Raw genomic sequence first — 26,492 nt, 5'->3', positions numbered from 1 at the left:
GCACAGACACATTACTATTATTGGGAGTGTACCAGCACTTCTATTCGGAGTGTAGCAGCACTTCTGGGAGCAGTACTTGCATTGGTAGAGCACCAGTACTTCTCAGCATGTGCACAGCACATTTATTGGGAGTGTACCAGCACTTAGCATAGACGCGGCACTTCTATGGGGACTGTACCAGCACTTCCGGGAACAGTACTTGCATTGGTAGAGCACCAGCACATCTCAGCACGGGCGCAGTACTATTACTGGGAGTGTACCAGCACCTCTCAGCACGGGCGCAGTACTATTACTGGGAGTGTACCAGCACCTCTCAGCACGGACGCAGTACTATTACTGGGAGTGTACCAGCACTTCTCAGCACGGGCGCAGTACTATTACTGGGAGTGCAGCAGCACTTCTCAGCATGGGCGCAGTACTATTACTGGGAGTGTACCAGCACCTCTCAGCACGGACGCAGTACTATTACTGGGAGTGTACCAGCACCTCTCAGCACGGGCGCAGTACTATTATTGGGAGTGTACAGGCACTTCTATTCGGTGTGTAGCAGCACTTCTGGGAGCAGTACTTGCATTGGTAGAGCACCAGTACTTCTCATCATGTGCACAGCACATTTATTGGGAGTGTACCAGCACTTAGCATAGACGCGCCACTTCTATGGGGACTGTACCAGCACTTCCGGGAGCAGTACTTGCATTGGTAGAGCACCAGCACTTCTCAGCACGGGTGCGGTACTATTACTGGGAGTGTACCAGCACCTCTCAGCACGGACGCAGTACTATTACTGGGAGTGCACCAGCACCTCTCAGCACGGGCGCAGTACTGTTACTGGGAGTGCACCAGCACCTCTCAGCACGGGCGCAATACTATTACTGGGAGTGCACCAGCACCTCTCAGCACGGACGCAGTAATATTACTGGGAGTGTACCAGCACCTCTCAGCACGGACGCAGTACTATTACTGGGAGTGCACCAGCACCTCTCAGCACGGACGCAGTACTATTACTGGGAGTGCACCAGCACCTCTCAGCACGGGCACAGTACTGTTACTGGGAGTGTACCCGCACCTCTCAGCACGGACGCAGTACTATTACTGGAGTGCACCAGCACCTCTCAGCACGGGCGCAGTACTATTACTGGTAGTGCACCAGCACTTCTCAGCACGGACGCAGTACTATTACTGGGAATGCACCAGCACTTCTCAGCACAGACGCAGTACTAGACCACGATGGCTGGCGTACCGCCGATAGAACCTTTCACCGTCACAGGCGCGCCACCCACCCAAGCAGCAAAGTGGAAAGTCTGGGTAGAAAGACTGGAAACGTATTTTGAAGCCCTAGACATCAAAGCAGAACGGCGCAGACCCCTCCTCCTCCACATCGGTGAGCGGACATCCACAGAATTTTCAAATCAGTCACAGAAGTACAACCATGCACGTATGAGACACTAAAAAGAGCAATCACAGCACACTTGGACCGTATGCCAACTCAGACTACGAGAGGTTCCTACTACGCCAAGCACGCCAAACCACTGACGAGTCCGTCGATGTTTTCTACACAAGGCTAAAAGAACTAGCCAGCACCTGCACGCTGCCCGATGAAGAGGACGAAATCCGTGCACAGTTCATACAAGGGTGCTCATCATCAACGCATTCTCCAACAACCCAACATGCCAATGAAGGACATCCTCACACTGGGCCGATCACAGGAGTTACCGCGAGCCAGAGCAGCTCACATGGAACAAACGTCTACAACCCAGACAAAAACAGAGGTAGCCAACGCAGTAAAAACAAACACACCATGGCAGAAAAGAGAACCATATAAAGGGAGACTGTGGGGCAAACCATGCAAGTGGTGCGGCGGCCCAGCACCACACCCGACCACCTGCCCAGCCTGGGGAAAAATATGCAGTGCATGCGGGAAGCTCAATCATTTTGCCAAAGTCTGCAAATCAACACCGAAGCAAACAAGCAACCCCACAAACAAAACCGTAAAAATGGTGGAAGCACCACTAGATCAAGACTCAGACAGCGACACTGACAACGATCAGCACACAATCCACGTAATTCACGCGGTGGGAAGCCGACGCTTACCCACGTGCACTGTCATAGTCCAAGGTTCCCCAACACAGGCATTGGTAGACACAGGCGCATCCATCAACCTAATGGCCATGGACGTATACAACAACCTGTCACTACCGCGACCAGCACTCCGGCCCACAAACATACAAGTGTTTGCATTTGGAAACAGCCGACCGTTGGACATAGCAGGGGTCCACACTCCAAGTCCTAATGCAAGATTTCAGAACTCTATTTGAAGGTATCGGATGCCTCAAAGGACCGCCACTACGCCTCCACATCGACAAATCAGTAGCTCCCACAGCACTCAGACACCGTCGAATAGCGTTCCACCTACGCCCCAAGTTGGATCAAGAACTACGTCTCCTGGAGCAAGCAGGAGTCATAGAAAAAGTGTCGGGCCCAACACCGTGGGTCTCCCCCATCGTAGTCGCCCGGAAACCCAAGCAACCGGAAGCAGTCAGAATTTGTGTCGACATGCGCGTACCAAACCTAGCAATCAAGAGAGAGCGACATTTAACCCCGACAATAGATGACATCCTCAGCGAACTGTCAGGGTCGTACTGGTTCTCTAAAATGGACCTTCGGTCTGGATACCATCAAGTTATGCTGCACCCAGAATCCCGACCCATCACCACCTTCTCCTCCCACAATAGCCTCTGGAGATACAAAAGACTAAACTTTGGCATCTCTAGTGCAGCTGAAGTGTTCCAGCATGTCATCAAAGAAGTCCTGCAAGGACTCCCAGGAGTTCTTAACGTGAGTGACGACATTTTGGTCCATGCACCCACCGTGGAAACACATCTGAAGAGGTTGCGAGCAGTGTTTGCCAGACTACAAAGCAGAGGGCTGACACTGCACAAAGACAAGTGTGAGTTCCTAAAACAAGAAATTTGTTTCTTTAGATACCGGTTCTCCAAAAACGGAGTCGGACCAGACCCCCTGAAAGTCAAAGACATCCAAGAGGCACCGGCTCCCACATCAGTCTCAGTGGTAAGGAGTTTCCTAGGCATGGTCACGTACTGCAGTCGTTTCATGCAAAACCTGGCAGACATCACGGGACCTCTGCGGCAGCTCACGCAAGCAAACCGTCAATGGCAATGGGGTGAAGAACAAGAAAATGCGTTCCAAGCCACGAAGAGAGCGCTGTCGGCAGAAACCACACTGGCGTTCTTCGACCCGCAACGTCAGTCACAACTAGTTGTCGATGCCAGCCCTACAGGGCTAGGAGCAGTGTTGGCACAAAAACAGGATTGTGGAGATTGGGCACCCATCGCGTTCGCCAGCCGCACACTTACACCAACAGAACAGCGATACTCGCAGATCGAACGGGAAGCCATCGCCATTCACTGGGGATGCCGTCACTACCATCTCTACCTGTACGGGAAACCGTTCTCAGTCGTGACAGACCACAAACCCCTACTACCACTATTCAAAGGTTCATCCTCAAAATCACCACCGAGGATAGAAAAATGGATCCTGCAACTCCAAGAATATGATTTCACACTGGAGTACCAACCGGGCACAAGGAACCCGGCAGACTTCCTCTCCCGACACGCTCGCACAGCCACACCACAAGAAGTGGAAGAAGCACAGGAAACAGAGGTGTACGTCAGGATGGTAGTAGAGCGCGCAAGGCCCCTACCCATACCACTCAGCGAAGTGGTTGAAGCAACTGCCCAAGACGAATGCCAGCAGCTAGCCATAGCAGCTACCAGAACAGGAAACTGGTGAGCCCTACAACGCCCCGACGCCTTCAGGACACAAGAAGCCCAAGCCCGACTGCATGCGCTGTTTAATATAAGGCAAGAACTCTCCGTGAGTGAAGATGGCTGCCTCTTGAGAGGCCTCTGTTTGGTCATCCCATCAAGTCTAATAACCAGAACAGTATCCCTAGCCCACGGGGCGCACCAAGGCATGGTAAAGTCAAAAGCCCGCATCAGAGACAAAGTATGGTTCCCCGGTCTAGACAAGCTAGTGGAAGACACAGTCAAAAGATGCCTAGTATGCCAGGCCAGCGGCAGCCCAGACCCCCCCCCCCAACACCAATCATCACCGAGAAAGGGCCAACAGCGCCGTGGCAACGAGTAAGTGCAGATTTCGGGAGCCTTCCGGATGGCTCATATATGGTCGTAGTGATAGATGACTACTCGCGCTAGCCAGAAGTCAAAATCGTACACTCCACATCCGCCCACACAGTCAATCCAAAATTCGAAAAAATGATGGCCACCCACGGACTCTTCGGAGAAGTGCGCACCGACAACGGCCCCCCTTTCAATGGCCACGAATGGGCAGAATTCTTGGCGTCAACGAACACCAGACATCGGCGAATCACACTGCATTGGCCACAAGCTAATGGGGAGGTGGAGAGATTTGTAAAGACACTTAACAAGGTCATTCGCATAGCGGTGGCAGACGGTGAGAACCTGGAAAGAGCAATATATACTTTCTTAAGAGAATACAGAGTCACACCACATGCCATCACAGGAGCCACCCCCAGCCAGCTCTGTTTTGGGAGAACGGTGTCTGATGCCATCCCACACCACCCATCATGGGCAGCGAGGTCTCCACCATCGAACAAGTCAGAAGAAAGGAGAGCCAGCACCAACGCACAAGCATCCAAGAAACGGAGAGCTCGCGAAACGACCATACAAATCGGGGACACCGTTTTAGTAAAAGACCGCCACCCGGGAGGGAAGTTCCGCCTCCCATTCGAAGCACAAACTTGGACAGTGACAGCGAAGAATGGCACCATGATAACAGCCCGACGAGGACCGGAGACAATAACACGAAATGCAGCACTGTTCAAACACATACCCCAAGTAACAACTGACGAAAGAGCCGGAGATAGCGACGAAGAATGGACAGACCTGAATACAGACACTGACAGCCCGGAGTCCGCAAGAGGAGAAACAGGAGACACTTTGGAACACAGTATAACCCATCCAACGACAGAGCAAAGACAAAGCCAACCCACTGACGGAACAGCATCCAGAGAGAGACCAGAGCAGAATCAGGTGTCGGACCGGTCCAAGACCGGAAGATACATGTTGAGGCACAATCCAGGCCCATCCCGACGATACGAGAACTATGCTGATGCAACTCCAAGGGGCCCCTACCCAGAGGGCCAAGAACAGTCCCACTAGAAAAGCCACTTTGGCGAAGTAAACATGTTACCAGATAAGTTAAATGTTCAGTTTAGATTTTCCTTTCCCCCGTTGGGGAGGGATGTGGTGTCGTCACCAGCACAGGACCACACCACTAGAGGAGCACGGGAGAGGTGAGAAGTTATCACCCCTCTGAGAAAGACAAGATGGACTGGGAGGAAGGGGAGGAGGAAAAAGGGCGCGAAGGCAGTTAAGGAGTGGATGGAAATAAAGAGAGACGTATTCAAGTCACGGCATGTCGTGTGTTTATTCAGGCTTTCGATTCGGAGTGTAGCAGCACTTCTGGGAGCAGTACTTGCATTGGTAGAGCACCAGTACTTTTCAGCATGTGCACAGCACATTTATTGGGAGTGTATCAGCACTTAGCATAGACGCGGCACTTCTATGGGGACTGTACCAGCACTTCCGGGAGCAGTACTTGCATTGGTAGAGCACCAGCACTTCTCAGCACGGGGGCAGTACTATTACTGGGAGTGTACCAGCACCTCTCAGCACGGGCGCAGTACTGTTACTGGGAGTGTACCAGCACCTCTCAGCACGGGCGCAGTACTATTATTGGGAGTGTACCAGCACTTCTCAGCACGGGCGCAGTACTATTACTGGGAGTGCACCAGCATCTCTCAGCAGGAAACGGGTACTGTGGCACAGTGAGCCCCTACACGTGTGTATTTCAGTTTCGAACGCTTCTGTGGGTTCCTGCCCTCCTCATCACACAGGGCGCCGCCCACGCACCGTGATCTGCTGTAACACACTGGGTGGGGATGGGGCCGCGGGAGGAGCTACTACACCGGACTGCTGCTACAGATGTAGGGCGTCTAGGCGCTGCGGCAGCCACCGTGCAGCACGGCTGCTGAGGCGGACTGGCAAGCCAGGCCCTTTAGATGCCACCATGGGGTGCCCTTTCTAGGAGTGCCAGGAGCGCTTTGGTGGCCGGCCAAACTGCACCAATGCACAGTCACACACACGCCTGCTCGGTGTTGATGCATTCAAGAGAAACTAATGTGGCCCATGTGGCCCAGAATGCGCTCTCCTGGCCGCCGTATCCAAGGTGACGCTTCTCAGTGGCAGTGCCAACCTCTGGAATACTCTAGCGTTCACCCGCAGGGCACCTATCCACAGGCGCTACAGGGGAAACCGAGAATGGGTCTGTGCTCAGGGTGCCTTCGCCTTCAGGGTCACGCCGGGGATCCACCTACCCGTCTGCTCAGATTCACATGGGTTCGCGTGAGGGCTGTAGGTGCCCACACGGAACAGATGGCTACTCCGCTCGAGAAACGGGCTACCCCCTTGCTCTGGCCTCCACAATGCGAAGGAAAATATCACTCCCCCCCCCCCCCCCCCCCCCCCACACGTTTTACGCTACTGCCTTCACTGTTAGTGCAGGAACTCAGTCGGTGACGGCCTTTCAACATAGAGCGCCCTGGGCGAGAGCAAATGTCTGCCCTTCGTTATCCTGAATGTCTGCCCTTCGTTATCCTGGGAGGCAAAATGCAGGAGTGGGGGGTGGAGAGGGAGAAAGAATGCAGTAAAGTAGAAAGGGAAACCGCAATAGTTGAATGAGTTTAGCGCAGTCATCTGCGGTAAGTTGCCCTGGGCCTAGGCACAGCTCGCGCATTCCTAAAGCCGACCCCAAGGCCGCTGCCCCGCCCCTCGTTCGTGAAAGGCCCCTAGAAGCGGTTAAGGCGGCCAGTGTGTTACGCAAGAAAACACACAATGGCACATTAGACGAGAAACTTCATCTTGTTGAAGGGGTGGCTCCTCAGTGTAGTATGGCACAACAACAATTGTGTCCTTATCCATTCATTATTCAAACATTACCTCTGTTCGCTAAAGTGAACACACAAAGAGTGATAACCTCTTCAAGCGGTATGCCAACAGGCTCTGTCCACTACTGGAAATATTAAAAAAAGATACACAATTAGTTGTATCTATCGCTCCAAAACAAGGCTCTAACTGCAAACAACTTGACCCCTTGCTCCCTGAAACTTAACGGGGACAAGACGGAACTCATGCTGTTAGGAAACAACAAAACCAGGAGGGAGTTACTCTCCTGGCCAGAATGTCTTGGAGCCATCCCAAGCCTGAAAAATAAAATAAAAAGCCTGGATGTCTGGTTAGACGCGCTCACAATGGAAGTAGAGGCGAACGCTTGCTGCAAAATGTTTCCGTATTCTTAGACTAAGGAAAGAGTGAGATCTCCAGCCCCCTCCATCACCTGGACTCATCATACAGGTCTGGATTATCTCTCGGCTGGATTACAGGAGTTCCTCATACCTAGGACCCCCATGCTATGTCACGAAAGGGCTACAAACCATTCAAAAGGCTGTTGCCTGTTTCCTCTTGCTAAAATCCCAAGGAACATGTCCACAAGGAGGACCTTAACGGGCCTTCATTGGTTACCCACAGAGCAACGCTTCCAATCGACATCTCTGTGCATCACCCATAGGGCCTTTCACAGGAAGGGGCCTCCAATTCTCCGTGCCCTTATCGAACCATATGACCCTGAAACATGTCTAAGATCCGCAACCTCCTCTCCCGCAACGACACCCAGAATTCACCCGGACTATACGGAACTCCCTGCCACTCGAACTGTGTCAGCAACTTGCTTTCAGGAAAGCTCCTAAAACATGGCTATTTAACACGGCCATTTGCTCTCTAATCTTTCCTCGCTCAGCTCCTAGTTGGGCTGGCCCCCTTAGGACCTTCTTCTTTGGGCCAGTGGTGGGAAGCCTCCTGGTAGCCGTGCGCTATACAAATCGACTAGATTAAATTAAACATGTACTGTATAAAGACAAACTAGCACAGAAATGTCCAAAGTGAGAACAAAGTCAGGCTGGAAGCACAGGCAATAGATCTCTTTAGGAGGCCGAGAACACGTAAGGCAAGAAAACCTGTGCCTGACCTAGAAACACAGGACGTGGAACAACTGACTGGTACCAGCAGGTGAGAAAACAAGATGTCAAAGTCTAAATGACAGGGCATAGGAAGACGTGGGGGCAAGAGCGCATGCCAAGGCTAAAGCCCAGGTAAGTAAGTCTGTCATGCACCAGTGAACAGATGAGTCCTCTTGAGCAAAAACAGTAGAGTTCAGTGATTAGGTCAAAAGAAATGCAGAAAAGTGAAAAACCTGTCAGTTAAAAAAAAAAAAAAGTAGGTTCAATATAAACAGAGACAGGGTGGGAGAGAATGCCTATGAGTCTGTACAAAGGGCGTGGGAGTCAGTAAGTTTGTCAGGAGCAGAAATATAGGCAAGACAATGAGCTTTTGAGGTCCTAGAATAATGTTTAACCTTTCTATTTTGAACCCTGACTGTATCACTACTTGAAGTCAGGGACCCCGGCCATAGCAATTTCAACGATGTGAACCTCAAAATAATACAGTAAGACATAGAAACAAATACACATCAAGCAAATACATAAAATATGAAATATTTTGCTTAATACACAAATCTAAAAAAAAACAAAAATTAAAAAAAAAATTATTTTTTGTGGGAAGGTTGGAACTTTTCAAAATCTGATATTTGTGAAGGATGAAGCAATAAGCTCGACTCTCGCATCTCACGTTGCCTTGTTTGCTCCTAATGCAGGCTCTCTTTTTGTCTGTGTCTGGTGGGGAGGACAGAAACTGCTTCAAAAGCAGTTAATTCAGGGTTTGTTCTCTGAAGGCATCAGTGAGTCACATGCAGCTGGCTCCCTGCCCTGCCTGCACATGCATCAAAGTCACTCAGTCTTGAGGGAAAAAATATAAATAAAAAACGGGCAATCAGTGTCTAGGCCTGCCAACTGTGAAAAACAAATCTCAAAAGTGAAAAGTAGAGGGGCCATGGAGGGGGCGGAGCCTTGAACCCTTAAGTATTTTACTATCCACGGAGGGGCTTTTGAGGGGCGGGGTTATGGAAAGCGGCGGGACTCCGAGCTCAGCACCGCCTGAGAGAGACTCCTGGTGGGATAGGGGGGTTCAGTGACAAACACAAGCGCCTGAGGCTGCTGCTGATGTCATGGGGAGGTTCTGAACAAATCCATCGTTATCAGATGGGCAGAGCGCTCACAGATGAGCTGGAAACCCACTCTCTGCTGGGACTTCAAGCTAATGTCTTATCCCGTGAGATATGGGCTCTTCAACGGGTGACCGTGTGAAGGGAGTCGATATCTTGTGACGATGTGCCCCCCTGTGAATTGCCAGGTCTGAGCGTGTGCTGTGGTCAATGGCTGACACGTCAGTAGTACAGCACTAGCACAAAGAAGCCACTTATGGACTACTAGTTACCAAGACCCTATAAAACACATGTTATCCTACTCTAACCCGGTTCCTTCCAATTCTCAACTTACTGCAGTTGAGAGAAAAACAAAAAGTTGAAGATAATGTCGAATCAGTCAGCTTAGACTGAAGCAAACACCTGGCACAACATTTACTGTCAAACCAAGATTTGCTTCAGAAGGACATGTCAAGGGCGTAATCTCAGCAGAATGCCTGTGGGACAGCACACATGCCCAGATATCTATCGGAGGTTTATGTCTGAAAAATGGAACCAAAGCAAACTCTGCCCTGATGTATTCTCGTCAAATATCAGACAGGGGTTCAGCCTTTTACAGACTGCCGTAAGAATAATGCAGGACATTCTTTGTCTGGCAACACCAGCCTTAGCAACCACTGGGACATTCCCACTGCATCTGAAAGTCACAAAAACTTAAAAGGTGTGACACAGAGCCATGTACTTTTAACAATAAAACAGGTGTGACTAATGTCCATGCTGCATGATGTCTCCTTAGTCCAGGAGAGATATAGATGCCAAAATACTGCCACAGGGATGATCTGCTTTTTAAAATGCAACTTTGAGAGAAACTTTAAGAAAAGTTAGGTTGAGTCCTCCGGACCATGCTATGGATTTTTCTGAAGCACAAAGACCTTGACATTTACTTATAAGCTTCGCCAATGTGTGGCCACCAAGAAAGTACTTTTTCATGGCAGATTCATAATGGGAGGTGAGACCACCAGCACAAAAGGTTTATGTATTATTATAGCTGGAACCATGTTAAGGCCCCCAGGAAGCTCTAGGGCACCTAATCACCGGAACCGGGCAAATGAGGTCTTCGGGCATTTAGATGGTGTTGCTCGCTGTGCTGGCCTACCATTCTCTAGTCCGATGGGCCCCTACAGCTGATGGGCATACTTTGCAAGTGTCTTCACATCGGAATTAACCAGATGACAGGGAATCCACCATCTCAGCATCTTCAGACAAAGCAAGCCAAATGACCACTTTTAAAAAGGCCCAATGAGGAGAAGCCTCGGCTTTTGATCTTAGACTAAGAACTTACTCCTCCTAATGGAAAGGCTTAGGTTGGCAAAGGCCATTTCCGTGAAATACAGGGGTGAGTGCTGGCAGAGAAATGTGTAGCAATCTCTTGTTTCGCCATGGACAGGAAATATCTCCTCTGGGGTATGTGTATTTGTTCACTTGGATGGAGAACATTAAGAAACAAACGGGGCGAGGTCAAGGTGGAGTCAGTAGGGTGACATCCTGGATGCCTCAGATCTTCTGCAGTGCCCTCTGAATAGGAAGAGTTTGAGACAAGGCAATCAGAAACATCCCCTGCAACCATATCCAATCCAACATCAGGCCATGCCCAAAGACCCAGGCCCTCTGCCCACCGAGGAAGCAAACTAGCTGCATCGCAGGGCTTGAAAAATCATATTTTTTTTTATAAAACCTGGAGGTCGAGTAACTTAAATAATCTACTCAACCTAACTAATGTACTTGACCCGTAAACGGATCTCAATTGTGTGATTCTAGGCAAGTAGTTTACAGAGTTGCTTTTTTCTTAATTCTCACATATGACTGCCCCTTCAAATGTGAGCTCAGCATTTCTGCAGTACAAAAACAAAAAAACTACTTTTGTTTGATTAAGTAGACTAAAGTTTGCTGCATGCATCACAAGAATCTAGCCCACATACCCATGATGTCTAGCCCATGTAACCTAGGATTTATTTTAGTTTACTAACAACATTGCCATTAGGGCAGGAGTGTTTCTCAGTTTGTTTAACCCCTTCGCTGCCAGGCCTCCCCCCCCCCCAGCCTCCCTCCCCCTTCAGGTGCCAGGCCTTTTTTTGACTATTTGGGGCAGTTCGCGCATAGGCACCCATAACTTTTTGTCCACGTAAGCTACCCATGCCAAATTTACGTCCTTTTTTCCCAACATCCTAGGGATTCTAGAGGTAACCAGAGTTTGTGGGTTCCCCTGAAGGAGACCAAGAAATTAGCCAAAATACAGCGAAAATTTTGTTTAAAAAAAAAAAAAAGAAAATTGAAAAATGGGCTGCAGAAGAAGGCTTCTGTTTTTTCCTCTGAAAATGGCATCAACAAAGTATTTGCTGTGCTAAAATCACCATCTTCCCAGCTTTCAGGAACAGGCAGACTTGAATCAGAAAACGCAATTTTCCAACACAATTTTGGCATTTTACTGGGACATACCCCATTTTTACTATTTTTGTGCTTTCAGCCTCCTTCCAGTTAGTGGCAGAAATGGGTGTGAAACCAGTGCTGGATCCCGGAAAGCTAAACAGTTCTGAGAAGTAGACACAATTCTGAATTCAGCAAGAGGTCATTTGTGTACATCCTACAAGATTTTCCTACAGAACATAACAGCTGAATTAAAAAAATATTGAAATTGAGGTAAACAAACAGCAATTTATTCTCCACGTTTTACTCCAACTTTTTCCTGCAATGTCAGATTTTTGAAAGCAATATACTGTTACGTCTGCTGGACTCTTCTGGTTGTGGAGATACATAGGGCTTGTAGGTTCATCAAGAACCCTAGGCACCCAGAGCCAATAAATGGGCTGCACCTTGCAATGAATTTTCATTGTATATGGAGTATACAGCAATTCATTTGCTGAAATATAAAGAGGGAAAATAGGTATCAAGGAAGCCTTTGTAATTCCAAAATGGCACAAGATAAGGTGTTGAGAAGCAGTGGTTATTTGCACATCTCTGAATTCCAGGGAGCCCATACCAGCATGTGAATTACAGGGCATTTCTCAAATAGATGTCTTTTTTACACACTGTCTTACATTTGGAAGGAAAAAATGTAGAGAAAGACCATCGGCAATAACACTTGTTTTGCTATTCTGTGTTCCCCCAAGTCTCCTGATAAAAATGGTACCTCACTTGCATGGGTAGGCCTAAAGCCCGTGACAGGAAATGCAACAACAACATCACATTTTTACATTGAAATCAGATATGTTTTTTGCTAAGTGCCTAGCTGTGGATTTTGATCTCTAGCTCAGCTGGCACCTAGGAAAACCTACCAAACCTGTGCATTTTTTAAAACTAGACACCTAGGTGAATCCAGTATGGGGTCACTCGTGGGGCTCTGACCAGGTTCTGTTGCCCAGAATCCTTTGCAAACCTCAAAGTTTGGCCAAATAAACGCTGTTTCCTCACATTTCGGTGACAGAAAGTTCTGGAATCTTAGAGAAGCCACAAATTTCCTTCCACTCAGTGTTCCCCCAAGTCTCCAGATAAAAATGGTACCTCACTTGTGTGGGTAGGCCTAGTGCCCGTGAAAGGAAATGCCCCAAAACACTATCTGGACACATCAACATTATCAAACACAAAACTAACTTTTTGCGAGAGGGTCACCTTTTGGTCCTGGTCTCAGCAGCCATATAGGGAAACCTACCAAACCCAAACATTTCTGAAAACTAGACAGCCGAGGGAGTCCAGGGAGGTGTGACTTGCGTGGATCCCCCAGTGTTTTCTTACCCAGAATCCTCAGCAAAGCACAAATTTTGCAAAAAAAAGAAAATAAAAACAAATCACATTTTCCACACATTTCTGTGTGGGATTACCGCACTGGGACAAATTTCCTGCTACCCAACATTCCCCTCAGTCTTCCGGTAAAAATGATACCTCACTAGTGTAGGTGGGCCAAGTGCCTGTGACAGAGAAGAGACAAAAACATGTCGAAATTGAGGGGGAACCAAAGTGGATCCAAAAGGGCAGTTTGAAAAAATATATTTTTAGGCTGACAAGTGGGGCCGAACGTTTATCGGTATAGATGAGACAATGCTGGGTGGTAGGAATTTTGTGGATTCCTACAGATTCCGGAAGGTTCCATCAGAAAAATGTGGGGAAAATGTGTGATTTCCAACAAAATTGGAGGTTTGTGTGGGTAAGAAAATGGTGCGGGGTGCATGTAAAGCACACCACCCTAGACTCACCCAGATGTTTAGTTTTCAGATGTGTCTAGGTCTTTTGGATTTTTCTACATGCCAGTGTCCCAAAGTCCAAAATGTGCAGCCCTCACCATTCCAAGTGGGACGATTTTGAGAGTTGGCCAAGCTCTCATGGCCCAAGTGTAAAACCAAAACTCAAAATAATCAAATGTCCTCTTGCTTGCCATGGGATAAGATGTTTTAGTGTGCGGGGAGAGCTAAAAGACTGTTACCCCCTTCAGTTAGGGTGGGGGCATAACCATGCCCATACTGGTTGGTAGCCACCAGCCCACTATTTAGCTATTTTTTATTTCATAGAATCTAGTAGGCTTTCTGCCCCCCTGGGGAGTGGATCGGGGGTAATTGCCCCAATTGCCCACCGGTGGGCAGAACAACTTTGTCCCCATTTATTTGGGGTGGGGGTATGGCCATACCCCACCCTCTTTTTTTAGGGAGAAAAAAAAATATTCCCTGGTGTCAGGTGAAAGGGGGCAGATGGGCCTTACACAAGTAAGGGCAGAAATGGCCTCAAATAAATTTGCCACCCAGGTGAGACCTTGCCTAAGGGGCCGCTTCCCTTGCGTGAAATAGGCTAAAAAAAAAATCCCTGGTGTCTAGTGGTTTCTGTCCTCCTTGGGGGCAGATTGGCCTAAGAAAAATATGCATATCAGCCCCCAAGGTGGGCAGAAATGGGCTAAAAATGACTTCCCTGCTCAGGTTGCCCACTTTGGTGTTTTGTATACCTAAGCAGCATAATATAGGGAACTTTAACACTCATCTCCACAGCTTTATTGGTATCCAACAAAAATGCAAAGAGTGAGGTATCCTCTGTTTTCTTACACAAAAGAATGCGTATACCATCACCGCTCAGGATTAGACGCTGGATGCAAGGATTTTATAGTTAGAAAGAAGGCCTCCAGCTTCAACATGTTTATGTATCTGATCTGTCCCACAAAGCATTGAGGCAGAAATGACAGAGTGGGTCCCTGAACAGAGTAGGTTTTGGCCAAGTGAGCAAGTGGAAATGGCACACCATCAAAAGGTTGGGAGCATGAGTCTAATACTGCAAGAGTACGACCACAGACGGAGGGAATGTGACCAGCTTGGACTGATAGTCCATCATCCCGCTCCCCACAGTTCCAGCATATGTAGTGAGCGCTTCTGAAGCTCGGCATGGAGACCACCCTTATGCAGTAGGTCTTGTGCGTACCCTGTATTGGGGACCACCCCAGTGCAGAACATCTGCAGCCCAGGAGGCCTATGATACCACCACACACACACCTCAGCAGGAAAGACCCTCACCTGGCTAGTGTCCAAAATTGCCTGGTGGATCTTTGAGGGGTCCAAGCAGAACTTTGGGCAGTTCACAGAGAACAATTTTGATGTACTGCCTTTAACGCTATGCTTTTTACTGAAACTACGTATTTTCCGGTTGCCATGTCCGAGAAAAATCTGGTTCAACAATGGATCTGTGTACAATACAGCATCTAATCGACGGGGAGTGTTTTCTGAAGTAAAAACACAACACGGGTAATAAATTATGTTTCAAGTAAAGTATCATATAAGCATTTTTTTAATGAAATCCTGGTTGAAAGACTCAAACCGTGCAACCCGGCACATAGAATAAGTTGATATTTCTGGACGCAGGGTTTCAGAGGCTCCCGAACATTAGACGTTTTTGCTCAGTTGCCACTCTAACCAAGGTTAAGGTTAAACCTATAATCATTGTGGCCACAGGCTAGGGGTCTGGAGATCACATGTGAGCCACTGGTGCATCCCACTGCTGCACAGGATGTCAACACCATTAGCTTCTACCAGACAGGTACATTTTTGTCCTGTGCGTCACACAAGATTAGGGGTTCATTGTCACTGTCGTAGGACAACACCTTCAGAGGTTAGTGTCGCCACCAAAGCTAGAACTGGCAGGGTTCAGGAGACAAAGACTAATCCCATTTTGGGGAGCCCCGATATTTTGAGACCTCTGGTGTCCGGGTAACCTCTCAACTGGTATAGTTGGCGAGTCTGAAGGGCATTCTTGTGCCTATCATACCTCAGGGGGAACATCAGGCGTTTAACTGAGGGAGGCTCGCCTCCAGCACTTCTTTGTGCCCCAAGATCCTGCTTTCCCACCGACAGGGTGATCGCCTCCCTCTGAACTAGCACTTCCACAGCATGGGAACACTGAAAGTGCGGAGGAGATGCACCAGTCTGATTAGGTTGGGATTCTAACATAGATCTCAAAGAGGAAGAGATGAACTCTACCCAGTGCAGGTCCTGTGCATCACACAGTGATGCTAGACTTACTGCCCTGACCCGAAGAAAAGGATTGCGATTACTCTCCCTTTAAATGCAAAGTATTTTCACCCAAGAAGGAGGAGCTGGCTGAATCTAGTGGTTCAATGGCAGCTTCTCCTAGTGGAGGACTTGCTCTAGAATCTTGGACTTTTGAGAACAGGTGGCTGAGAGGATGAGTTTAATTACTGGAGAAGATAATAACATCCTGAAAGGATGTCTATATTTAACTACATAACTAGTGTGATTTGTCAAGACTCTAATGGAGTCATGGATGCAAAGCACCATAATGACAGTCAAAGAATGCATCCTCTGTAAGTCACACTAACAAATGAACAGATGAATGAACTATATAAATTGGCAACTTTAGAAAAAGGAACATTCGCAAAGAGATAGACTAGATCTTTACAATGCATAGGGCCAACGTATTTGGATTTGTATAGGCAACCTCTGTATAATCTTCAATGATTTAAATAGCAATGTAAATATTTTGACCTTTTACAGTATCTTTGTTTACCAGTAGTATGTTAAATATATATTAACTCTCAAGTGTAAATTAAGAAACGAACAAAACCCACAATTGGTGCAATATTACTTTGCAGGCAAGTCCAACAGGTCTGTTGGAAGCTCGTAGCAGTGGAAGCACAGAGGACAGGTGAGCAAGGGATCACCGCTGCCCATCCAGAGATGAAGAGGTCTGCATGTCAGCTGTGGACCAGCTGAGCGAGCAGTCGCAGCACGTTTTGCAGTAAGGCCTGAATGTTGTCAAATAAACGATCTCAGCTGAAGAAATGAGACATATGAAGCACAAAAACAGAAAGCGGAGCACAAGTACCAGGTCTGCGTAAGAAATCGGTGAACATGAGAAAAGTAGGATGAAATCCACACAATGCAGCAGCCAAAAGGGAACTGAGAACGATAAACATATATCATGGATCAATATATGTGAGGTAAAGTCACTCAAAGCTCGTATTTAACAACGTTTAAGGTAGTTTCCTAGTTGCTCACTCGCAATAAAGTCAAGACAAGTAACTGGAAAAAGAGGGAACCTGACAGGGTGTAGAAACAGGAGGTATCCAGAGGCCTGTGTAGGGCCAGAAACAAAGAGGGAAGGGACTTGCTGCCGCCGAGAAGGTTAGGGGAAATGGCCCAGTAAGGAAAACAAACACAGGGAAGAGAGTGGGTTTCAAGGCCAAGGGACACAGGGGGAGGGTGCATCCTCTCAGCATCTGGAAAGAGGAGGGAAGAGCAGCACAACAGGGCAGATCAAACAGGAGAGGAAATGTAGGTCTGTCTATAAAGAGAGGTGTCTCCCAGGGCAGAAGAGGGAGAGGGGCAGTCTTAAGGCTCAACACCAATGAAAGGCAAAGCTTGCTGTGGCCCTAGAGAAGAGGGAGTTCTCCAGTCTCTACAAAACCAGGGGGATTTGTTAGCCTGAGAAACACAGGAAGCCTATTAAGGTCTTGACTGCCAAAAGTGAGAGTGGTTTCGGTGCTTGGAAACAGGAAAGAGATAGCTTGCCACTCTGAACGTGGTAGAGAGAACGTGTCACAATCTAAAGCTTCAGACTAGAGAGGGAGCTTGTCCCGGTGTCAACATGAGGAAGACGGAACATGTCACATCACAAAGTAACTAAGGAGACGGGAGCTTGAAAACACAACGAACAGGAAGTTCTTCAACAGTCTACATCTTTGAAGAAGCAGAGAGGAACGAGAGAGAGGAAGAGAGGAACGAGAGAGAGGAAGAGAGGAACGAGAGAGAGGAAGAGAGGAACGAGAGAGAGGAAGAGAGGAAGAGAGAGAGAGGAAGAGAGAGAGAGAGAGAGAAGAGAGAGAGAGAGAGAGAGAGAGAGAGAGAGAGAGAGAGAGAAAGAGAAAGAGAGAGAGAGAGAGAGAGAGAGAGAGAGAGAAAGAGAAAGAGAGAGAGAGAGAGAGAGAGAGAGAGAGAGATATATATATATATCATCACCAATGTTTATTCCACTAAACACCTGGTTGGACTCAAAAGAACTGCAGTTTACAGGCTCTGAAACGATGATCACTTCTGTTTAGGATACTTTGGCACGGACAAGTGGTAACTGGTAGAAACGGTCACTTTTTAAGACTGCAATAAACTAGAACTCCACATCTGCCCGAAATACATCACTGTAAATGCATCAAAACCTCCTCTGAACAAAGCGAGAAACAATCTGTTTGTGTTTCCCTGAGGACGGACGACTCACCTCATCCCGGGCATCATTTGGGTCTGATGGAGGCCCATGAGCATCCAGCCGTCTTCAGCATCCGCCCAACCACCATTCCCTGTGTTCCAAACAGCCACGCGCCAATCCAGAAGTAGGGGCATCCACATACCAGGGCCGGCATTTTAGAGACAGCCGCAAGAGCTGGGGATCGGAAAAAGAGCAAAACATCAGTAGGGGAAGATGGACTCTGGTGAATAAAGTGTGTACAACCATCAGGGTGAAACCTTCATCCAAGTCTCAGAAGACTCCACCTTCTTGCATTCTAAGTGTTCACTGTTATTTTGTCTACACCCCTCTGTGTGACTCCCTTGGTGAAGGCTGCTGCTTTCATTAGCAGTGCCAGAGACCAGCACCCCAGTAGGTGCTACAGTGGTAGAAAACATTCAGTGTCCATAAACCTGGGGGACAACAGTACTGAGACTTCAGACAGGCAGTGCTACAACACTCCTGGGATACAGAATATCAGGGAGTTCAGGTAAGGCCTTTCTCTAAACATTTTAGAGTCCAGTGCTGCTAAGGGTGCATTTAAGGGTCCAACACAGATCCTCTGTAGCCTCTCTTGCAGATCCTTCCCCACCCCAGCTGAGCTCTAAATCCCCTACGCTGACAGTACCCAATTGATCCTCTTCCTGTGACGACTCTATAAAGGCCAAGATACATTTCCACAATGGGATGAGAGCAGTAGCTGCCTGAATGGAAGCCAGCTGCCTCAAACTCAACTCGGAAAAGATGGAGATCCTCGTAATCGGCTTCACCCCTTCCACCTGGAATGACTCCTGGTGGCCCACCACACTGGGAAACGCCCCCACTCCCACAGACCACGCACGCAATCTAGGCACCATCCTGGACTCCTCTCGATCCATGACCTGCAAAGTCAACGCGTTTCGTCATTATGCTTGCACACCCTCCGACTCTTTTGAAAGATCTTCAAGTGGATCACCACCGACACAAGGAAGACAGTCACCCACGCACTCGTCACTAGCAAACTGGACTACGGCAACACACTATGCATCACCAAGAAACTGCAATCAAGACTATAAAGAATCCAGAAAGCAGAAGCCAAACTCATCCTGAACATTCCACGACACAGCCACACCACCTCCAACCTCAGAGACCTACACTGTCTCCCAGTCAACAAGCGCATCACATACAAACTCCTGATCCACATGTACAAGGCCCTACACAACATAGGACCGGCATACCTCAACCACCGCCTAGCCATCTACGTACTCGACGGACAACGTTCTTCCCAGCTCACCCTCGCAGCCATTCCCAAAATCCAGAAAAGCACAGCAGGAGGAAGATCCTTCTCCTACCTCGCAGCCCGGACATGGAACATGCTGCCTCTCAAACTCAGACATACCGCATCACTGAAGAAGTTCAGGAAGGACCTCAAGACCTGGCTCTTCGACTGAGCAGCACGCCTGCAACCAGCGTCTTGACACCCTACGGGTGATTAGCTGCACTTTAGAAATTACTGATTGAATGGCAGTGAAAGGGTGCCCCCTGAAGCCCATATGAAGCCCATATGGTGCCGGAGTGCCTCCTCCAGCCATTGTGGTGTTGGCAGTCCTGTGGACCCTTTGGTAAAGGGGACTCCCACCCTCCAGGAGGTCCTGGTTGTCCACAAACCCTTTACATATCTGCGACATGTGACCATGTAAGGGGCACTACTGAACCTCACAGGTGTGTGTGTGGTCACACTGTGGCAAAATGTTCTACAACACAGGATGGTCCTAGATATTGTTGTGGTTAACAATGAGGAAACTACTCAAATGTCCCTAATTTAATAGATTTTCATGCACTCATCATTCGCCTATATTTTCATCCAACTTCCTCTCTGTGTTCTGCCATAAGAGGCCAGGATCACTAACAAACTCTGGTCCTCTGGTTCCCTCTGTGTACTGTATGCGCCATCACTATTCTTTCGACACAAAGTGATATTTTTCCTCAGCACAAGCTACAGAGTGGGTTACAGACATGCCTTATTAACGTCAACACAGTCGTTCCTCGCCAAAGCATAACACAAAATATAGCACCATATTGCAATTTACAAAATTAAGAGAAAAAATATATAAAATCCTTTAACATACGTGGACTATATTTGCAACATAAACAAGCACTGGCAAAGCCAATAGGTCTCGCCAACGAGACCTATTGGCCTTGACATTGTTTTAGAGTCATACTGTACAGCAGCATAGATGCTCTGCAGTGCAGATAAAACCAATTTAAAAGAGCACTATGAAGAAACCAGGGCTGGGCTAATGTTTTTTTAAAGTGTATGCGCTGGATTTACCATAGTCCTTTTTTTTTTTTTTTATTACTTCTAGCCACCGAGCACAGCAGTCACGCTGTTATACAGCAAGGCTACAAATCATTGCCAAAATCAACAATGCCCATAATGTTTATCATGAACAAAAGACAATGGCACTCAAAGGTGATACCTATTGACTTTGCCAATGCTTGTTAGGTCTTGGCACAACCTGCGATTCTCAGCCAATCAACTAATCTCCCTATGTGTGAAAACTAGAATTTGCAAGAGGTTGAACAAAAACAACAGGTAGAAGAAAAAATAAAAGTAATGACTCAATCACAGCACGATCAGCAGAAGGACAGTAATCAAGCAGAAGCAATCAGTACTTGGTCCATGCTCCATCCGAAAGAATAGAAAGTGAAGTCTACACATGCTGACCAATTACAAGTCAGCAAATTAGAGTGACAGTGAAGTCAACAAATGTTATGCAGTTGACGGGCTGCAAGCCCTTTGTTGCATACAATATCTCTTGCAAGCGATAGTGCATGAGCCATCACAGGCGAGAAATAAAAGGGGGGGTGAGGGGGCGAACCTCTCGCACAGCTGAAATTCATGAAAGCTCAAACAATACATTTATATATAAAGACGAATGTACAGCATACAAATGAACAATACATGTGTTATTATAGCCCCCTCCTCCACCACATTCAGACAAGGATCACAAAGCTTGGAATAATCCACAGATCAAGTCCAAGCACATCTGTCTCAGGCCACATCTGGTTCCCATGATGCCTTGCGACAGCAACGCTTGGCGTAGCAGTTATGCACACAGCATGGAATCTTTAAACGAAGATGTGCGATGGGTGCAGTCAACCTAAACATCCGTTAAGCCACCTGCTTTGAGACAACTTGTATGGCTAACCAATAAAGGGCTGGCAACGGATTCACAGAGTTTATAACTCACTATAGTCATTGCAGAACATCAGATATACTAAATTCGAATTTCCCTTATTGTCACGTTGCAATTCTGTTAAAACAGCATGGTAGAGAGAGTCCGTGGGGCAGGTATAAGCTGTTGGTGCATTTTTATAGCTGGGCTGCAGGACCTAAAACGCAGCTTGCAAACTGAAATCACTGCCGCACTGGGAAACGAAAGACACTCAGGACAGGCTTTAATGTAACGAAATTCAAAAAGAGGACACTGGTAGAGAAAACGCAAGTTGTACAACTCACACGTAACAGTGGACTCGAACCTAAGTGGGTGCATCTCACGCGATACAGCACAATGCACATAACACGACAAAGCATAAGCAGGGACGCTAAAATCACGAATTTCCGCAGCCCCGGTCATTTTTGTGTTATTGTATGTTTCCGGCACTTACCAGGTAATCCAACATCTGATGCATAATTTGCATATTTGCACAAAAACGGACAACAACATTATGGAATACATTTTGCATGTGCTCAGTGGTCACTTTTCCCATACTTGCCTACAACAAGATGGGGCCGCCATGCAGGTGGACTTTACCCACAATGAGTCGGCGGGGTGAGGAATGGTTTGGCCTATTGGAGCAAACAATAAGAGTTTGGTAAAATCTAGATTTTTCAATAAATAGTGAATATTAATTAGTAAAAGATAGCCACTCCACTCCAAGTCTCACAAGACACCCTTGATTTTGTATAACTTTAGGTAGAAAGAATAACTGAGTGCATACAGAGCCCTCAAGTTTCCTGGTCATGTGTAAATAACTTAAGAGTACCATTTTGTGCATTGCGGGACTTGTAGTTATGTTTAGTCTAATATCGGAATAAATTCAACACTAAAATGCAAAGAAAAATCAGGACTGGAAAAAACATATTTGAGCATGGATTCAAAAATGTTATGATATACTGAACGTGGTCTGTTTCACATCAGACGCCAACTCATGTTCGCAAGAGAGAGTTCTGTAAGCAGAAGTTATTTCAATGGCGAATTCAAAATCAACAAGTGTGTGATGCTTGAGAACAGTGTGAAAAAAATCCGAGAATAAACCTGAAACTGAGGCCAAGACAGCGCATCACAAGGGGAGAACAGGAGGCAACGACGCAGGCCTGAGGCTCCTGCTCCTAAAAATAGTTTAAGGACGTCGAAGAAAGCCAGCCTGTTAAACCGGGCGAAACTACCGTTATGCCGACGTAGCGCTAAATTTCCAAAATTATGTATGACGCCACGTAAAGTAATTACACTGCGTTTGTGGCAAACGTGTTGCAAGAGAGTACTACAGTAACATAACGAAGGGCCAGAACATGAGTGGCTGTTTACAGACATTGTGTATTTTGCATTTTTTTTTTTTTTAAATCATCTCCCGCTAAAATATACTGTCGGTTTTACATTTGCAGTGATGTTCGTGCAATTACGCTAAAGCATATTACGTGATTTTTCATTTAATTCCTGCGTTTTTTTTTTTTAAACTTATAAGCAAGCTTATCCAGGCCATGTGGTAACTCCTGAAAGGACCACTCCAGGAGACAGCTTCTAAACAAGCATTGGCATAGCCAATAGGTCTCGCCTTTGGGACCTTATAAGTATTTAGCCATGCAGCACATTATTCTGGGTGCTACAACATTTACGTTAACCTCAAACCCCTAGCCTTGCTCCACTGCATGGCTTTAATTTCCTCAGTAGCAAAAAAAAAGAAACATGAAGCGCGGCATCCGTTAAGCAGGCGCTGCGCGAGAAAAAACAAAAAGCTGCAAAATTTGTTTACACACAGAAACACACACAACTCCAAAGGTACACACGCTACCTCCTTAAAGGACACGCCATGCATTACCTGCCTTGCCACTGTTGAGCAATGGGGAGGGCGTCTTAGCTGTTGGAAGCAAGCAGCTGGGAGCAATGACCGGCACCAAAGATAACCAAACGGCAACAAGCGAGTGGCGCAGAGAAAGCAGAAAGGAAATAGGGAATTAACATTAAGCAGGAAGGAGTCAATGTGGATAATGAGATTACAAGCAGTAGAATGTGGACTGAATTCAGACTATGAGCTGGAATATTTTATAGGCAATAGATAATGTATATGTATAATTACTAGTGTTGATATGTGTAACAAACTATGCACACGCAAGGAGAATGAGAACTCAATACAAGTTATTTTGACTGAGAATACAAATATTATTATATTAGGTGCAGCATAAGACATATATGGATACGTTTGGTGAATAGGAGATAATAGATTTGGTGCTAGGTAATTATTATAATTAATAGAGTTAGGTGTAATATTAATTGTTGCTAGACACTTGGAACATTTTTCAAATTTAATTGTGATTCATTTATATTATGTCAACAATTATGCTTGTTTTATACTGAAAATAAGTGACGTTTTTCTAGCAATATAGATAAAACTTTAAATGGGAAAATGATCATATTAAGTGAGGGGTTTTTACATTAGCAATGAGACATTATCCGGGTTACCAATTCTATATGCAAAGGTATTGATAATGGCACACAAACATGAAAGAGATAGTCCCCTTTCTATGTCTATAAGTAGCGATTAGTAAGTAGACAAAGGACTCCGTCAGAAAATATCTGACGAAGTTGCCGTAAATGAATAAGTCCTCTTTCTTTGTTTAATACAACGAAGGAGGGGCTATTTAAGCAGCGGGAAGACGCACACTCCGTTTGATTTACATTACGCGTACTCGCAGTGCTAAGAGACACCGAGGTTATCTATTCTAAGGCGAGTTGTATATTATATTATGAAGCTATATAACGGAACATTTAACAAAGACTTTGGGGTTTATATATTTGCATATTTTCTGAGGCATTTGATTTTGCATTACAGGATACGCTCGAAAGTTTGCATTCAGCCTAATATTAATAACACTAAGACATATAATTGGCAAGGAGGTAAGCAAGTGAATATTAATGAGATTAACAAATGGCAGAATTAGAGTTAGTTAATAATAATAATAGAGATAATAATCTATTAACTTGATTTGCTATTATATAGGAATGATATTGGAACAGGAACAATTGAATCTATGTTGGAATTGATTGTAGATAGAGAAAGGAATTGGGAATTCCATAAGAACAGGTATAATTGTATTTATGGCAGGCTAAATATTAGAAGCACTATAGAAACTGACACAGAATAGGTTGGGTTGAGGGACCTCACTTGTGTGTGCATGTTTTGAAACACATGGAGTTTCGACACGTCGCTAAGGATTTTGATCTCAGTACATTGGATAACAATTTGTGTTTCACAATAATTTCTGTAGATAACTAGTTTGCATGACTTCCACCTGGCACTATATAATTAAATTGTATGCACCATTGTGTAGATTTACAGTTGTGTTTATGTATGAAATAGAAACAGAGAATAGGATGAGATGTAATAGATATTTCTGTATATTTTTATATATACTGTTGACAGCCTTAAAAGTCCTGAGGCAGTCAAGGGGAGATATAACCCAGATAAAACATGTGTTAGGAACAGTTGAATCTATGTTGGAATTGATCGTAGAGAGAGAAAGGAATTTGGGAATTCCATACGAACAGCCTTAAAGTCCTGAGGAAGCCAAGGGGAGATATAACACAGATGAAACGTGTTGACTTGGCTGGAGCGCAAGTGAAGAGACAATAAAGAAGAAGAATTTGGAACATATCGTGGGACTTTCAATTGGTCGTCTGTATATTAATGGAATACGGGTGCTTTTAGTGGGTTTTTTCTTTGTTGAGAACAATCTTAGGATTGTCTTTTCACAAGGTTTTTTAGGGGAGGTACCTTGTATTAGCACCGTACAGCTGATTAAGATTATACTTAGGGTGAGCGCCATGTCCACTTAATACCACCCCTTTCTAGTAGTTAGCTGTACACCAATGATGCACTTCTGGCTTCCAGTACTCCTCTCTGAGGCACCCTAGGTGGATCCATCACAGCGCAAGGATGAGGAAAATTGGAAGCAAAACTTATGCCAAAAATCGTGTCACTTGTAGTTCAGGGTGAAACAGGGGGCTTCCGGAGAGCCAGGCGCACCTACCCACCCGGCCTTAGAGCACCATGACATTCGGTTTGCTGTGGGTGCACTGCCATTCTGACCACCTTGGATGTTCTTGGATTTCCTCATAATAACTTGAATGTCCAGAATGAAGTCAGCGAGTAGGAAAATTGGAGATCAATTGAGCCTGAAATAAAGTCTCAAATGAACCCCCCCCCCTCCCAATTGACACCATTTCATTAGTTGCTATTGTTGGTTACCAAGTCAAGGATCTGAGCCTCTGAAACCTCTGTGAGGCAGTCCTTCAATTTTCTATGTTATCTACTTTGTAAGTGAAGGAGTCTCCCACTCGATGGAGGAAAGAGGTGAGGATTGCCTTGTGATCGATACCAACTGTTGAGTAAAACCTGATGCTCCACTAAATGAGGTTTTGACTACCTATAAGAATCCTTTCCCTTTCTAAATCTTTCAGCCAGGGAGACACTGAAATAACAGAATGACATGAATACTCCTTCAAACTGCTGATCTGTAAAACCCAGCCTTTTTTACACAATTTCCTCAGAAGACTGTTGTGCAAGAAATAATTATTTGAGTGCGATGACGCAACCGACACCAATAGAGGTAACAAGATGATAACCTCAGAAAAACAGGAAAAAATGAGGTCAGATTTAAGTAGGGTGGAGTAGTCAGAGAGGGGGTAGCCAAGGGTGAAGTCAAGCACCTGTTAAGGGGAGACCTAGGACTCGGGATTATTAGCGAACCTTACACAAGTGTAGGATTTTAGAAATTTTATTGGATACGATAACCATTGTTAGACCGGACATCCATGCCATTGTTTACCGACTTTTTGCCTTCAAACTTCCTGTTTTGCTGACCTCGTTTTTGTTGGCTTTAGGACTCTAGGCACTTTACCACTGCTAAAATGCATGTGCCCTCTGATGGCAACATTGCCATAATTGGTAACACTGGTTTATCCCCAATTGCCATATTTATTTACTTATCAGTCCCTACTAAAGTGCACTACCTGTGCCCAGGACCTGCAAATTAAGTGCTAATAGTGAGCCTACAGCACTGATTGTGCCATCCATCCACTTAAGTAACCTTTCAAACATGTCTCAGGTCTGCCATTGCAAAGCCTGTGTGTGCAGTTTTAAACTGCCATGTCAACCTTGCAATTTAACCCTCTTGCCTGGCCCGAACCTTCCTTTTTAATAAATGTCACCCCTAAGGTAGGCCCTGGACAGCCCAAGGGCAGCGAGGTGTATCT

The 26,492-nt window shown here is 46.3% G+C and overlaps 1 protein-coding gene across 3 annotated transcripts in view; it reads right to left on the bottom strand.

Annotated features, from left to right (window-relative positions):
- ATOSB (atos homolog B) overlaps positions 1-26,492 on the bottom strand; it is a 316,423-nt gene that overhangs the window by 131,577 nt on the left and 158,354 nt on the right. For all 3 annotated transcript variants that reach the window (XM_069212482.1, XM_069212498.1, XM_069212490.1), the window contains one exon: positions 17,971-18,132. The gene's annotated coding sequence lies outside the window, so the exon portion shown is untranslated. The remainder of the gene's footprint in view (positions 1-17,970; positions 18,133-26,492) is intronic.

Source organism: Pleurodeles waltl, chromosome 1_1, assembly GCF_031143425.1.
Source record: "Pleurodeles waltl isolate 20211129_DDA chromosome 1_1, aPleWal1.hap1.20221129, whole genome shotgun sequence".
In the NCBI taxonomy this organism is placed as follows: Eukaryota; Metazoa; Chordata; class Amphibia; order Caudata; family Salamandridae; genus Pleurodeles; species Pleurodeles waltl.
The sequence above is the reverse complement of the archived record's forward strand: the minus strand, read 5'-3'. Positions and strand labels throughout refer to the sequence as shown.